The sequence below is a fragment of the Globicephala melas genome, chromosome 13 (genome assembly GCF_963455315.2).
Source record: "Globicephala melas chromosome 13, mGloMel1.2, whole genome shotgun sequence".
Taxonomy (NCBI): Eukaryota; Metazoa; Chordata; class Mammalia; order Artiodactyla; family Delphinidae; genus Globicephala; species Globicephala melas.
This window is the reverse complement of record NC_083326.1, coordinates 21211011-21226031: the sequence shown is the minus strand read 5'-3', so window position 1 is coordinate 21226031 and position 15021 is coordinate 21211011. Positions and strand designations below refer to the sequence as shown.

The 15021-nt window shown below is 37.2% G+C and overlaps 1 long non-coding RNA gene across 1 annotated transcript in view; it reads left to right on the top strand.

Moving 5' to 3' along the window:
* Positions 1-15021, top strand: part of LOC115859326 (uncharacterized) — a 643056-nt gene that overhangs the window by 175053 nt on the left and 452982 nt on the right. Inside the window, exon 2 of the long non-coding RNA XR_009566433.1 lies at positions 7834-7910. This is a non-coding gene — a long non-coding RNA (uncharacterized lncRNA). The remainder of the gene's footprint in view (positions 1-7833; positions 7911-15021) is intronic.

The window sequence follows — 15021 nt, the reverse complement described above, 5'->3', positions numbered from 1 at the left end:
TATTTTGGAACAGTTTGAAGATGATGGGTGTTAGCTCTTCTCTAAATGTTTGATAGAGTTCACCTGTGAAACCATCTGGTCCTGGACATTTGTTTGTTGGAAGATTTTTAATCACAGCTTCAGTTTCAGTGCCTGTGATTGGTCTGTTTATATTTTCTGTTTCTTCCTGGTTCAGTCTCAGCAGGTTGTGCTTTTCTAAGAATTTGTCCATTTCTTCCATAGTGTCCATTTTATTGGCATAGAGTTGCTTGTAGTAATCTCTCATGATCCTTTGTATTTCTGCAGTGTCATTTGCTACTTCTCCTTTTTCAGTTCTAATTCTATTGATTTGAGTCTTCTACATTTTTTCCTTGATGAGTTTGGCTAATGGTTTATCAATTTTGTGTATCTTCTCAAAGAACCAGCATTTAGTTTTATTGATCTTTGCTATCGTTTCTTTCATTTCTTTTTCATTTATTTCTGATGTGATCTTTATGATTTCTTTCCTTTTGCTAATTTTGGGGTTATTTTGTCCTTCTTTCTCTAATTGCTTTAGGCGTAAGGTTAGGTTGCTTTGTTGAGATGTTTCTTGTTTCTTCAGGTAGGATTGTATTCTATAAACTTACCTCTTAGAAATGCTTTTGCTGCATGCCATAGGTTTTGGGTTGTCATGTTTTCATTGTCATTTGTTTCTAGGTATTTTTTGATTTCCTCTTTGATTTCTTCAGTGATCTCTTGATTATTTAGTAGTGTATTGTTTAGCCACCATGTGTTTATATTTTTTACAGATACTTTCTTGTAATCGATATCTAGTCGGATAACATTGTGGTCAGAAAAGATACCTGATATAGTTACAGTTTTCTTAAATTTACCAAGGCTTGATTTGTGACCCAAGTTATGCTCTACTCTGGAGAATGTTCCATGAGTACTTGAGAAGAAGGTGTATTCTGCTGTTTTCAGATGGAATGTCCTATAAATATCAGTTAAGTCCCTCTTGTTTAATGTGTCATTTAAAGCTTGTGTTTCTTTATTTATTTTCATTTTGGATGATCTGTCCATTGGTGAAAGTGGGGTGTTAACCTCCCCTACTATGATTGTGTTACTGTCGATTTCCCCTTTTATGGCTGTTAGCATTTGCCATATGTACTGAGGTGCTCCTAGTTTGAGTGCATAAATATTTGCAATTGTTATATCTTCTTCTTGGATTGATCTCTTGATCTTTATAGAGTGCTCTTCTTTGCCTCTTTTAATAGTCTTTATTTTAACATCTATATTTTCTGATATGAGAATTGCTACTCCAGCTTTCTTTTGATTTCCATTTGCATGGAATATCTTTTTCCATCCCCTCACCTTCAGTCTGTATGTGTCCCTAGGTCTGAAGTGGGTCTCTGTAGACAGAATATATATGGGTCTTGTTTGTGTATCCATTCAGCCAGTCTGTGTCTTTTGTTTGGAGCATTTAATGCATTTACATTTAAGGTAATTATCAATATGTATGTTCCTATTACCATTTTCATAAACGTGTTGGGTTCGTTATTGTAGGTATTTTTCTTGTGTTTCCTGCCTAGAGAAGTTCCTTTAGCATTTGTTGTAGAGCTGGTTTTGTGGTGCTGAATTGTCTTAGCTTTTGCTTGTCTGTAAAGGTTTTAATATCTATGTCAAATCTGAATGAGATCTTTGCTGGATAGAGTAATCTTGGTTGTAGGATTTTCCCTTTCATCACTTTAAATATGTCCTGCCACACCCTTCTGGCTTGCAGAGTTCCTGCTGAAAGATCAGCTGTTAACCTTAGGGGGATTCCCCTGTATATTATTTGTTGCTTTTCCCTTGCTGCTTTTAATATTTGTTCTTTGTATTTTATTTTTGAAAGTGTGGTGTCTTGGTGTGTTTCTCCTTGGATTTATCCTGTATGGGACTCTCTGTGCTTCCTGGACTTAATCGACTATTTCCTTTCCCATATTAGGGAAGTTTTCAACTATAATCTCTTCAAATATTTTCTCAGTCCTTTTCTTTTTCTCTTCTTCTTCTGAGACCCCTATAATTCAAATGTTGGTGTGTGTAATGTTGTCCCAGAGGTCTCTGAGACTGTCCTCAATTCATTTTTTTTCCTTTATTCTGCCTGAGGTAGTTATTTCCACTGTTTTATCTTCCAGGTCACTTATCTGTTTTTCTGCCTCAGTTATTCTGGTATTGATTCCTTCTAGAGAATTTTTAATTTCATTTATTGTGTTGTTCATCATTGTTTGTTTGTTCTTTAGTTCTTCTAGATCCTTGTTAAACCTTTCTTGTATTTTCTCCATTCTATTTCCAAAATTTTGGATGATCTTTAGTATCATTACTCTGAATTCTTTTTGAGGTAGACTGCCTATTTCCTCTTCATTTGTTTGGTCTGGTGGGTTTTTGCTTTGTTCCTTCATGTGCTGTGTATTTCTCTGTCTTTTCACTTTGCTTAACTTACTATGTTTGGGGTCTCCTTTTTGCAGGCTGCAGGTTCACAGTTCCCGTTGTTTTTGGTGTCTGCCCCCAGTGAGTGAGGTTGGTTCAGTGATTGTGTATACTTCCTGGTGGAGGGGACTGGTGCCTGTGTTCTGGTGGATGAGGCTGCATCTTGTCTTTCTGGTAGGTAGACCACATCCAATGGTGTGTTTTGGGGTGTCTGTGACCTTATTATGATTTTAGGCAGCCTCTCTGCTAATGGGTGGGGTTGTGTTCCTGTCTTGCTAGTTGTTTGGCATGGGGTGTCCTGCACTGGAGCTTGCTGGTCGTTAAGTGGAGCTGGGTCTTAGCGTTGAGACCGAGATCTCTGGGAGAGCTCTTGCTGATTGATATTACGTGGGGTCTGGACGTCTCTGGTGCTCCAGTATCCCGAACTTGGCTCTTCCACCTGAGAGGATCAGGCCTGTTACCTGGCCAGAGCACCAAGACCCTGTCAGCCACACAGCTCAGAAGAAAAGGGAAGAAGAAAAAGAGAGAAAGAAAAAAATAAAATAACATAAAATTATTAAAATAAAAAATTTAAAATATATTATTAAAAATAATAATAATAAAGTAATAAAAAAAGGAAGAGAACAGCAAGCCAATGAACAAACCACCAATGGTAACTAGTGCTAAAAACTATACTAAGATAAACATAAAGATCAGAGACTAATCAGTCACATACAGCAAACGCCAAGTGTACAGTTGCTCACAAAGTCCACCACCTCAATTTTGGGATGATTTGTTGTCTATTCAGGTATTCCACATGTGCAGGTGCATCAAGTTGATTGTGGAGATTTAATTCGCTGTTCTTGAGGCTGCTGGGAAAGATTTCCCTTTCTCTTCTTTGTTCGCACAGCTTCCAGGGACTCAGCTTTGGATTGGCCCCGCCTGTGTGTGTAGGTCGCCTGAGGGAGTCTATTCCCGCCCAGAAAGGAGGGGGTTAAAGTAGCAGCTGATTTGGGGGCTCTGGCTCACTCAGGCCGGGGGAGGGAGTGGGACGGAATGTGGGGCGAACCTGCGGTGGCAGAGGCTGGCATGACGTTGCACCAGCCTGAGGCGCGCCATGCGTTCTCCCGGGGAAGTTGTCCCTGGATCCCGGGACCCTGGCAGTGGCGGGCTGCACGGGGAGGTGTGGAGTGTGACCTGTGCTTGCACACAGGCTTCTTGATGGTGGCAGCAGCAGCCTTAGTGTCTCATGCCCGTCTCTGGGGTTCGCGCTGATAGCCATGGCTTGTGCCTGTCTCTGGAGCTCATTTAGGCCGTGCTCTGTATCCCCTCTTCTTGTGCACCCTGAAACAACGGTCTCTTACCTCTTAGGCAGGTCCAGACTTTTCCCCGGACTCCCTCCCGGCCAGCCGTGGCGCACTAGCCCCTTCAGGCTGTGTTCATGCCGCCAACCCCCAGTCCTCTCCCTGGGATCCGACCAAAGCCCAAACCTCAGCTCCCAGCCCCGCCCGCCCCGGCAGGTGAGCAGACAAGCCTCTTGGGCTGGTGAGTGCCAGTTGGCACCGATCCTCTGTGCGGGAATCTCCCTGCTTTGCCCTCTGCACCCCTGTGGCTGCACTCTCCTCCGCGGCTCCGAAGCTTCCCCCCTCCGCCACCCACAGTCTCTGCCCGCGAAGGGACTTCCTAGTGTGTGGAAACCTTTCCTCCTTCACGGCTCCCTCCCACTGGTGCAGGTCCTGTCCCTATTCTTTTGTCTCTGTTTATTCTTTTTTCTTTTGCCCTACCGAGGTACATGGGGAGTTTCTTGCCTTTTGGGAGGTCTGAGGTCTTCTGCCAGCGTTCAGTAGGTGTTCTGTAGGAGTTGTTCCACGTATAGTTGTATTTCTGGTGTATTTGTGGGGGAGGAAGGTGATCTCCATGTCTTACTTCACCATCTTGAACGTCCTCTCAAAACTTCACCTTTTGAAATGGATGGAATAAAAGAGCTAACATATAAAACTTATGTGTAGACAAGAGTTTATTAAAACTCTAAATAAAAATGTACCTTTATCATAAGCATTGTAATAAGGTGCAATAGTTTGGATTCATTCTTCAGTAGAAAGTACATGGTTAAGGTAAAAGAATTACCATTAAATTCTGTTAATTCTTATTTGATAATTCCTTAAATTTTCATCTTGGTTGTTAATGGAGAAGATAGAATATTTGCAGAAATTGTATTTCTATTTTTATGTAATTCAGATAATGTTCTATTTATGGTTCAGTATCAAAAGTGAAGGCTTCATTCGACATACTTCTGCTTACAGTAAATTATATATTTGTTTTCTTAATGCACACATTTTTAATGTTTTGCTTTTTAAGTTATTTTGTGTCCAGTGGGTGGAAAAAAGGTGGACATAAAAAAATATCTACTTTACAGATAGACATTTTTAATGTTATATAAGGAAAGAAAAATGCTAAAGTTCACTTAGTAAAGGTCATGACAGGCCTGTCAAAATATTCCAGGATCCAGACAGCAACAGTTTCAAAAGTGCAGGTCCAAAGATTCTTTATACTCAAGAAGCAAATAATTTCCCTTACTCTTTCATAAAAGTGCTTTTGTAGTCTCAAGCCACACAAGAACAAAACAAAGAACAAAAGATGATATGAAGTTACCTAGAACTTTGTAAGTTAGTTCTCTCTGAAACTTTCTTAGTTACCTTACAAGACATATTGAGCCAGAAGCCTAAGGAACTGAATGCTATTCTACATAGATTTGTTGTGTTGCATGTTTTTATTCTCAGACTTAAGTAATTTTGAAACCAATAACCTCTTTTTAATGACAGAGACACATTTGTTCTACAAATGTTTTAAACAAACAGTGGTAGAACCAGACTCCTGGTAAATCAGTCAGTTTCACGGGGAGTGCAGTGATCTAACAAGTGGCTGAGCCAATTCACGATGCAGTCCTGAAGCTGGTGAAGGACTCTGCCCCAAAATACTTGGGTGAGAAGAATATCTACGTTATTTGTCTAGAGGAAAGGAGAAGAAATACATTTTTAGTGGTTAATGGTATGTGCTATGGATGTCAAACTAACTCAAGGGAGGTAGGTTTTCCGACGGCCCTGCATTTCATAGTTTCATGAAGTTCATTTACAAGCACCAAACTTCCTAAAGCTCCCTGAAGACATTGTGCTCGGACTGACTTTAAAAATATCCTATGTGGGCTTCCCTGGTGGCGCAGTGGTTGCGAATCCGCCTGCCGATGCAGGGGACATGGGTTCGTGCCCCGGTCCAGGAGGATCCCGCATGCCATGGAGCGGCTGGGCCCGTGAGCCATGGCCGCCGAGCCTGCGCGTCCGGAGCCTGTGCTCCGTAACGGGAGAGGCCACGACAGTGACAGGCCCGCGTACCGCAAAAATATATATATATATATCCTATGTGAAAGTGGGCAGAGTGCTTTCTTGGGAATAACTAGTCATGGTCCTTGCCCTGACTCAACCACTGAATGATTATATGACTTTCTTTCCTTGTTTCCCAAGTCATGAAAAAAAAAAAAAAGGATGACATTAGATTCTCTAATGTCCCTTCCTATTTTTAGCAATTCTGTGACCCTGTACCTGTTGTTCCTTCAACCATTAGGTATTCATTTAGTGCCCAGATTGTCATTGATCCCTTCAATGTGATTGGTCCTCTCCCTCCCTTTCCTTAAGCTGGAGAATAAAAACCAGCCACAGGCTCCCAACTGTTCCCGCAGTTGTCCCACATATGCTACACTCTTAGTCAGCTGACTTTGGGTTCATCTCTCTGATGTTGCCTTTCCAGCCCTTCCCTTGTCTCTTGGATGCCATGTCTGCTGTGGTTCCACTTTAGGCTGGCAGCCTATTCCAGCTTCCCTCTGGCTGATGGCATTGTGGTTCACCAAACATGCTCGGCTTTGCAAGCGTCTTGGGTTTTGTGTCTCTAACAATTCTTAGCCAAGCGATATTTTTCTTTAGCTCTGGTGTCACTAAATAATTGCCCCTGGAGTTTTGAGAGGGGAAGAAGCTTCAAATACTATGCCGGACACTGAGATAGATGCAGAAACAAAAATATACCTCAGAAGTCTCTCTTGCTACTAACTGGGGGTGAGAAGAGAAAATCTCAATGACGTCCAGTCACCATAAAGAAGATCAGTGACCACGAGGTGCGGGCACTGTACACTGTGAAATATGAAATGCCTCCCTTCATAGAGAGTCTCCTGAGTACTGGCTTTCTCGTACATAATATACTCTTGGGAGACAGAGACAGCCTTCTTTGCTGTTGTTAAGCGGTTCCATTGCCCTGCACTATCCACATATAAACATATATATAAATAGACCTTTATGTTTATATATAGGTACTTGTTTATTCATATGTGAATTTGTTATATTTATTCAGACATTTAAATAAATATCTGATAAGTATTTTGTGAAAAGAGAGGGAAAGAAGCAAATTATAGGAAAAACGAAAGGAATCTGTGTTTAGCATCAGTTTGAGACAACTAATGGGCGGAAAATTACCTTTAGACATCAAAACTTGTACCAGAAAATGGCAAATATATGTTCTCTAATTCTACAGTATAAGAAGATGAATGATATGACCTATTTGAGACAGGTTATATTGAAAAATTACTCTGGAAATTCAAATGAAATTATTGCACTGGGCAGTTGTTATATTGCTATTCTTACTAGCAGATATATATCATACAGAAATTACATGTTCACTGGATAAAATAATATAGTTTTATAAGAAGTAGTTTAAATTACCTCTTTAACAACATTCAAAACTTCTTAGTGCTGGAAATATACCATATACATCTTTAATATCCCTCTACAATGCTTCGTAGTGTTGGAGTATCCATATTACCAAAGTTAAATATTGTCTTCAAAAACTTGTTTCGAGATATCCTCCATCGTTGGTTAGCCCGTATAGTTTCATATGCAATTATTATTTATTCTATTAGAGAATTATTTAAAAGCTAAAAGAATGATTTTGAAAATGATTTAATAACATTTTGGGGGATTCCACAGCAGTTAAATATTTTTGTTCCCTTTCATGACATCTTGGTTATAGTGTGATTATATTAAATGCCATCAGTCATAAATCATACAGTCAGATCTACAGGTAAAAAAACTTGAATCTGACAGATATATATATGTATATGTGAAATAAAATGTTTTAATGTCAAGGATCATTTTAAAAATTCTATTTCATATTCTTTTGCATTAAAATAGTATCTAATTATTTTTTAAAAAGCTACTTAGTACCATTAATTTGTCTTTGTTTTGTTAAAAATTTAAAGATGCCAGAAGCTATAGCAACCTGTATTTAATAAAATATTGCTCATTATTTTGCTAAAATGTTAAGCCATGTGTGCACACCCATATGGTTGTACTAAAATGGTAAGATGGACTGACCCTATTTTTTCTACAGGAAATTTTCCTCCATCAAAACTTGCCTCAACTTCTGCCTGAAGTGATTGACTGGCCCAACAAAGAATCTTCTTCCAGGTAAGATGTGGAGCCTACCTTGGCGTAATATCCAAAGGTTGGCATTGCTTTGCTTTATTTTTCCGCCAAGGTCAGGGATTAAATTGATGTCAAAACCAAGCAAAATTATGCAGGACAGCTAATCTAAGGAGCCATTCTACCTCAGAGGGTCAGCAAATTAGGAAGTTTACACAGTTGAAAGGGTGGTGTGTGGATGTGGCCTGGCTTCTTGTTTTAAGATTTGCTTTTACTCACAACTGAATATGTTTATGCCTTTTCTAATTGCAGTACAGAATTCTTATACACTGGGTAGCCGTTATCCAGGCTGAGGTCTTACTGGGATGGGGTAATAGAAGGTAATAGGAAGTAGGGTTTGGTTTTGGTGATTGGCAGGTCTCAGTGTTCCTTCTTTGCAAATATAATCATAATTGATCTGGTTTGTAACTAGCTTTGATGCCACGAGTTTACATTCCTGAATGCTGTATTTTGTTCTCCATTCACTTCTGTGAGTGAGTAGTAAGGGGAGCACAGGTGTGTTGTAGGGTTTTTATTTGTTCAGAGAGAAATTGGTTCGATGGAATCTAGGCTGGACTGAGAGAAAAGCTGGGAACTGGATGTAGAAGGAGTGGCACTGAGAATTGCACTTGATTTGAAGGCTCTTGAGAACTTGCAATCTGACTCTGCAGGAACAGATAAAAAGTGAAGGTTTGGGGCTATCTCTTTAGAGAGTCTGTAGATGGAAAGAGATGAAGAGACAAAATTACTGCTGGTAAATTTGTACTTGGACTTTGCTTGCTGAAGTGTGCTCAGAGATTAAATTGAAATTTTTACTTGTTATTCTTCATGTAAGGGATTCTACTGGTTCTTATTTCTGTCATTGATCATAACTGTGAACAAATGTATTGATATTGGTAACTTCCTTCATGGTATTAAACTAGCATGGCCAGCGAAGCTCACAGAGTAAACCCTCCTGGTAAATGATAAAATAAAAAAATAGGAAATGAATCTTGTCTTTTCATTTAAATGAACTTTTCAGTTAAAGCAACTGTTTGTTTCTTTTTTTCCTTCATGTTCTAAGTATACCTATAAAATTTTAATCATACTTGAGACATACTGGTTATTGTTAACTAACTAGGTGAGTAAAGGTTTAAATATTTATATATATATCTCTCAGATAGATGTTTTATACTTCAGAGATATTTTAAAGTATATCTTAGATTTTAAAAAATATATACACATGACAAGGACAGATGGATGCCTCTGAACTAATAGGTTCAACAACTAACTTTAGAATTTGCTATCTTATTTGGTTTATGTAGATATTTGTGATGTATTTTTATGTGTTCAGATGAGGCTACTGTAATATCAAAAGTTTTGAATTGCATTTTTTTCCAATAGCAATGATGGAGAAACTAAAATGTCTACATGAACACATAGCTGGTTTGTAACTATTAATTATCATGGACTTTTTAGCTTGTTAGAGTTAGCTGGAGAGAAGAGAGTTTTTCCTTAATAACGACTGAACCAGTGATGGGGGATGGGAGACTATGTTGCAGTAACAGTATAAAGCTATCAGTCAACTTTGCTAACGAAGTTAGATGATGGATAAAAAGAGTTGTAAAGAAGAGTTTGTAAAGTTGATTTACCTTGATTGGCAAAATGTTTTAAGTTATTTGGCTGCAGGTCAAAATTGACATTATAATTCCTCTCGTTGAAAAACAAAACAGAAAACATGATAAAACAACATAATAAAGTGAGTTTATTATTTCATGGTTGCCTTCCATAAATAAGAAACTGAGCTATATTTACACCATTAAATATGTATTCAAATGGAATGAAAATTAGATATTGATGTTCATTCCTGTGCTTAAAGCATTTAGTGATCTGTGTGTAATTTGTTTCCATATGAATGCACAAGTAACTCTTTTATTGCTCTTTTTAAAATCAGACTTTAGTGTATTGAATAATGACAAGATTTAAAATTTGTGTTGATATTTATAGTAGGGTCATGTGTTAAAAGAAATGCATTATTTTTTTAAAGTCTTGGATAGTTGTTCTTCTCATGTTGTGATTTAATAGCACTGTTATTTCAATAAATAATCAATTACTGATGATACTGATGGTACATTTGTGAAAGGTTAAAAAATGAGTTCTAAATTTGAAATGTCTCGCCAGTGAGGTAACAGTTTTTAAAAATTCTGCAAGAAGAGGTTATTCCACAGAATCAGGTTATAGTGGCAAAAAAATATTGAAATGTATATTTGTGTATTTGTGCGTGTGTGTGTGTGTGAACGCCGTTTTTTTTAATATGTCAATTCATAACACAGGCGCCATAGTCTCTTGTTACATGGGTATATGGGCAATACCTGCTCTAATAATATGTTTAGAAATCTATTACTACAAAATGAGCAAATCCGAAGACAGTTCATTTCTATTAGAAGTTTTTATAGTATCTTCTTCATCTGAAATAAGAATATGTGCTCCTAATGCCATCTGGATTGAAAAATGTCAGAAAAAGAGTTATATGACCATTATTTTCAAAAACTTGACATAGTTTTTGTTGTAATGTAAGTCTAAGTTATAAATATCGCTATTATTTTTTTTACCAGGAAGAAATAATTTTCAAAATATTACACGAATATTTATTCCATGTTCCATGTTGATCACCCTGTTCTCCCATGACTGTGCTTCGACTGCTAAAATATAAAATTAGGGTTTTTTTCTTCTGTTTGTGTTTTGAACTTGCCTATTGGATTGTTAGTACTCAGGAGTGCAGGTAGAAATTTAGTGAAAACAGTTAATCTGAAATCTCAGTTAAACAGCTTCATACTTCAGATCATTTAATACAAGGTATGTACCAAGAACTACAGGGGTGACTGATCCTTGTCAAGTTGTTTACAACTATAACGAGAGGGTTTGAAAAACAAATGGCTGTAACAGCGGACAAATGAGTTAAGTTTTAGAATGAGCATATAAATCGTAAACCATATATAGGCATATAAACATCCCTGAGAAAAATGCTACTGTCTATCAAGACAATTCCCCAGTGTTGGATTACATAGCTCTTTCCCTGGTTGAATCATGCCCAGGTTGGTGAGCTTCTATACTATGATAAGCATTATAGAAATAAAATAATTCAGTAAAAAGCAGATACTTGCTCTCCCTCTCATATTCCAGTTGGGCTCACTAATTGACCTAGTTAAATAATTATCTCTCTATCTCCCTGTTTCTCTGCTTTTCATTTTTGTTTTTATTTGTTTGTATCTGTATGTGTCTATTTTGCTCACTGTCATGCTCCTCTCACTTCCCGGGTACCAATATTTGAGTACTTAATGCATGGCTCATGCAGTGAGACTGCAAACAAATTACTGTTCATGAGATGGCTTGAAGTGAGCATAGTATGTTCTACAACATTATATGGATTTCCAAAGAACAACGGGTAACCTCCAGTTAGGGAGGGAGTAGGAAAAGCCAGCATGGCAAGATGGTATTGAGATTCGCTTCTTAGACATGGGTAGGATTTTAAGTGGTCAGGTAAAGAAGGATATAACATTTCAGGTGAAGGGAATCACCCAAAGACACAGAGTAGAAAAGAGTAGGACATATCTCTGGTATAACATAAACTTGGAAAGACATTTGAAAGCATATTAAAGGTGCATTTTAATGCTGGGATAGAAACCACACTAAAGTAAAACTCAGTGGAAAGAGAAAAAAAAAATTTTTTTTAAAAACTGGTCTGATATAAACAGAGCCCTGCTTCAAAAAGAATAATCTCAAAGCAGTTTATGGAATGTAGAGCTATAGAAATAAAAATAATGCAATGAATATGGTAACAGGAGAGAGAAAGATGATCAAAGATGACTGAATTTTTGAGTTTATCTTACACAGGGAATGATTGTGCTATTTAAAGAATTAGGAAAGTCAGGAGCCTTTCAATGCCCTAAATCAGAAAAATGGTCACTATTTTTGCTTATAGTGTTTTTTTCCTTTGATTTTATTTTTCCATTTAGTTCTTAGTCCATCTCAGTTCTTTTGGACTGTGATATATTTTCTAATTAGATTTGTATTTCTATTAGGCAATTTTCCCTCTAACATTGTTGAAAAGTTAACCTCTTTTCTATTTGTTGGATTCATGTAGCTTTATTATATATTGTATATTGACTGTGATATATATTATAGTTAGACAGTGTTTATTAATACACATAATATCTAGTATTATACATGCTATTTAATACCATAGTCAATCTATGTATGTATGTATGTATGTACCTATCTATCTAAATAATTTATCCCTAAACATGATTGTATCTTTTTTTTTTTTTTGAATTCCCTTTTTTTTTATTTGTCTTACTGTTAAATAAAACATTTTATTTTATTAGCTTTTTTCTCTACTGGAAATCTTTCAGGCTACAATATGAAATGGTACTTGTATTATTATTGCCATCATCTCCCCCATAGTATTAAGTTCAAATATTTTCTTCGAAAGTAGAGATGCTTGTGAAGAAAGTAAGGGGGTTGGGATAAGAAGCCTAGAGAAACCCATATATTCAAGGAAAAGTTAGAAATGGTGAAATATTTAAGGAGGTAAATTCAACACCAGATGTAAGTTTAGCCCTGAACGAGTGCCCAAGCTGTCATCCATACAATTATTTTTATGAGTATAAAAATAAGAAACAATATGAAAGTGCAGTTGGTTTGGGGAAACTGCATATGTTACTCAACATAGTGTAATATTTTTGAAAGACTATGCAAGTTCCATGTATGGGGGTAGAGAGGCACCATCAGTTTGGAATGGTATTGAATATCATGTTGGAACAGCAAAAGGTATTGGGCATCTTCAAAGCTCTGAAAAAATTAAGAGAGGTGGGAGATAATTCTGTAATAAAGCTGAGCTCCATGTCAACTCTGAGTTGTATAGATCTGGATGAAAAAATTAGGTCCAAGACTGGCAGCGTCCATGAGATCAAAGCCCCAGGCAAGTCTACATAATTTGGAAATCACCAGTGAAACAGTGATCCATTCCCTTGTTCTCACCATCAGAATCACTCAGGCAAATGCTATGGATTGAATGAATTCTTGTATCCCCCCCAAATTCACATGTTGGAATCTAATCACCAATATGAAGCTATTTGGAGGTGGGGCCTTTGGGAGATAATTAGATCTTGATGGTGGAGCCCTTATAATGGGATAAATGTTTGTTGGTTAAGCCAGCAGTCCATAGTATTTGTTATAGCAGCCTGAACTAAGACGAGCCACTCTCTATTTGTTGAGTCATCTCATCCTTTTAATTTCTTTATTTTATGTTACTAAGTGTTATGTACATTTTTAACATACTTTTAACTTGCCACTTTCTTATTTGCCTTATATGTTTGCTACATTGTAGAAAAAAGTATATTTTGTTACCACTGGTATCAATATTGTTAAGTACTGCAAATGAGTATGCCACTGACAAAATTTTTAAGTGTGGAATAACTAACTGGAATTTTAAATTATTTATTTTTTTATTTATTTTTGGCTTCCTTCGGTCTTCATTGCTGCACGCGGGCTTTCTCTAGCTGCAGTGAGCGGGGACTACTCTTAGTTGCAGTGCGCGGGCTTCTCATTGCAGTGGCTTCTCTTGTTGCGGAGCACAGGCTATAGGCGTGTGGGCTTCAATAGCAGTGGCACGCGGGCTCAGTAGTTGTGGCTCGTGAGCCCTAGAGCACAGGCTCAGTAGTTGTGGCGTATGGGCTTAGTTGCACCGCGGCATGTGAGATCTTCCCCTACCAGGGCTCGAACCCGTGTCCCCTGAATTGGCAGGTGGATTCTTAACCACTGCGCAACCAGGGAAGTCCCATAACTGGCATTTTAAATAACTTACATTTTGCAAAGCATTTTGATGGAATATGGTATAGAAAGAAGTTTAAGTGTTTTGATGTTATTTGAGGATTTTTGTTGGGATTTAACGTAAGCTGGGAATGTGTTATTATTTTTCCCACTTGAAGTAATGGAATATAGGCTCCTGTTATCCCCAAATCTACTAACACATTTTTGTAAATGTTTTATACTCAGATAATGAAAGGTTTTTATGCTGCTACTATTACTACAGCTAATACAACTGCTAGTACTAGTACAACTATTACTACTCCTCTTACTCCTATTCCTTTTCTTATTACTTCTATTACTGGAAAAACTATTTCTACACTACTAGAAGCAGGTAAAGTCTCCTCTGGAGACAATTAGAAATTAACAGTGGTTGGTACCAAGGTGAAAATATATATTTATATATGTTGGATACATTTGCATATATAGTTTAAGAAATAAATTTTGTTTTTATTTCCTAACTGGATGCACAACTTAATTTTTAAATTATACTGCTTATTCAAGAAGGTTAATGCATAGCAAAGTTTACTTAAGGAAATGTAAAACCATATGACTTGTATTTACCCCCAAATATGCCCCCTCTTTTCGCAGGATATTGATACATCAAAATGGGGACATAATACAAAAGTTTATCAACTTTAGTTCCCTAAATACTTTCATAAAGGATATGTGGGTCCTGATGAAATACTTCTAGTTACTGAAAAAAAATCTGTATTTGTGTCTCTTTATCTACTTTTTCCCACTTTCTTTAGCAACATCTTTTAACTGTATTGAAAAGAAGTATGTGCTTGTGTGAGTGAGCAAGAGAGGGGAAAACTAAGTCATTTTTCCTGTGGTAAATGAGTAATGTAGCATCTACTTTCTTACAGTGTTTTGGCCTTTGCCCTTGGTTTTAGGCCAAGGTGAAGGAAGGGCAGCAGACTGTTGGGTCTCTAGTTGTTACACATCATTCTTAGCCCAGCAATATAGAGATAATGAGGAGAAGAGGAAAAACTCATGTGGTTAGGGGTCTTAGGTGGGTGGCAGTAACCCTCTCTATTCCTTTATTCTGCTCCAACCAGGGGCAGGCAGCTTGACATTCTCTTTTCTCATGTATGAATATTATTTTTAAAGGATCTATATTTTATTTAATCTATAAAGATTATGTCTTTGCTTTTAAATGCAAGAAAAAAGCAATAAAGACTTTTTATTCATTTACTTCTTAAAATAAATGTGTAAAATGTGTGACTATGATATACCTTACTGAGATGAATGGTTTTGTAAAAAGAAG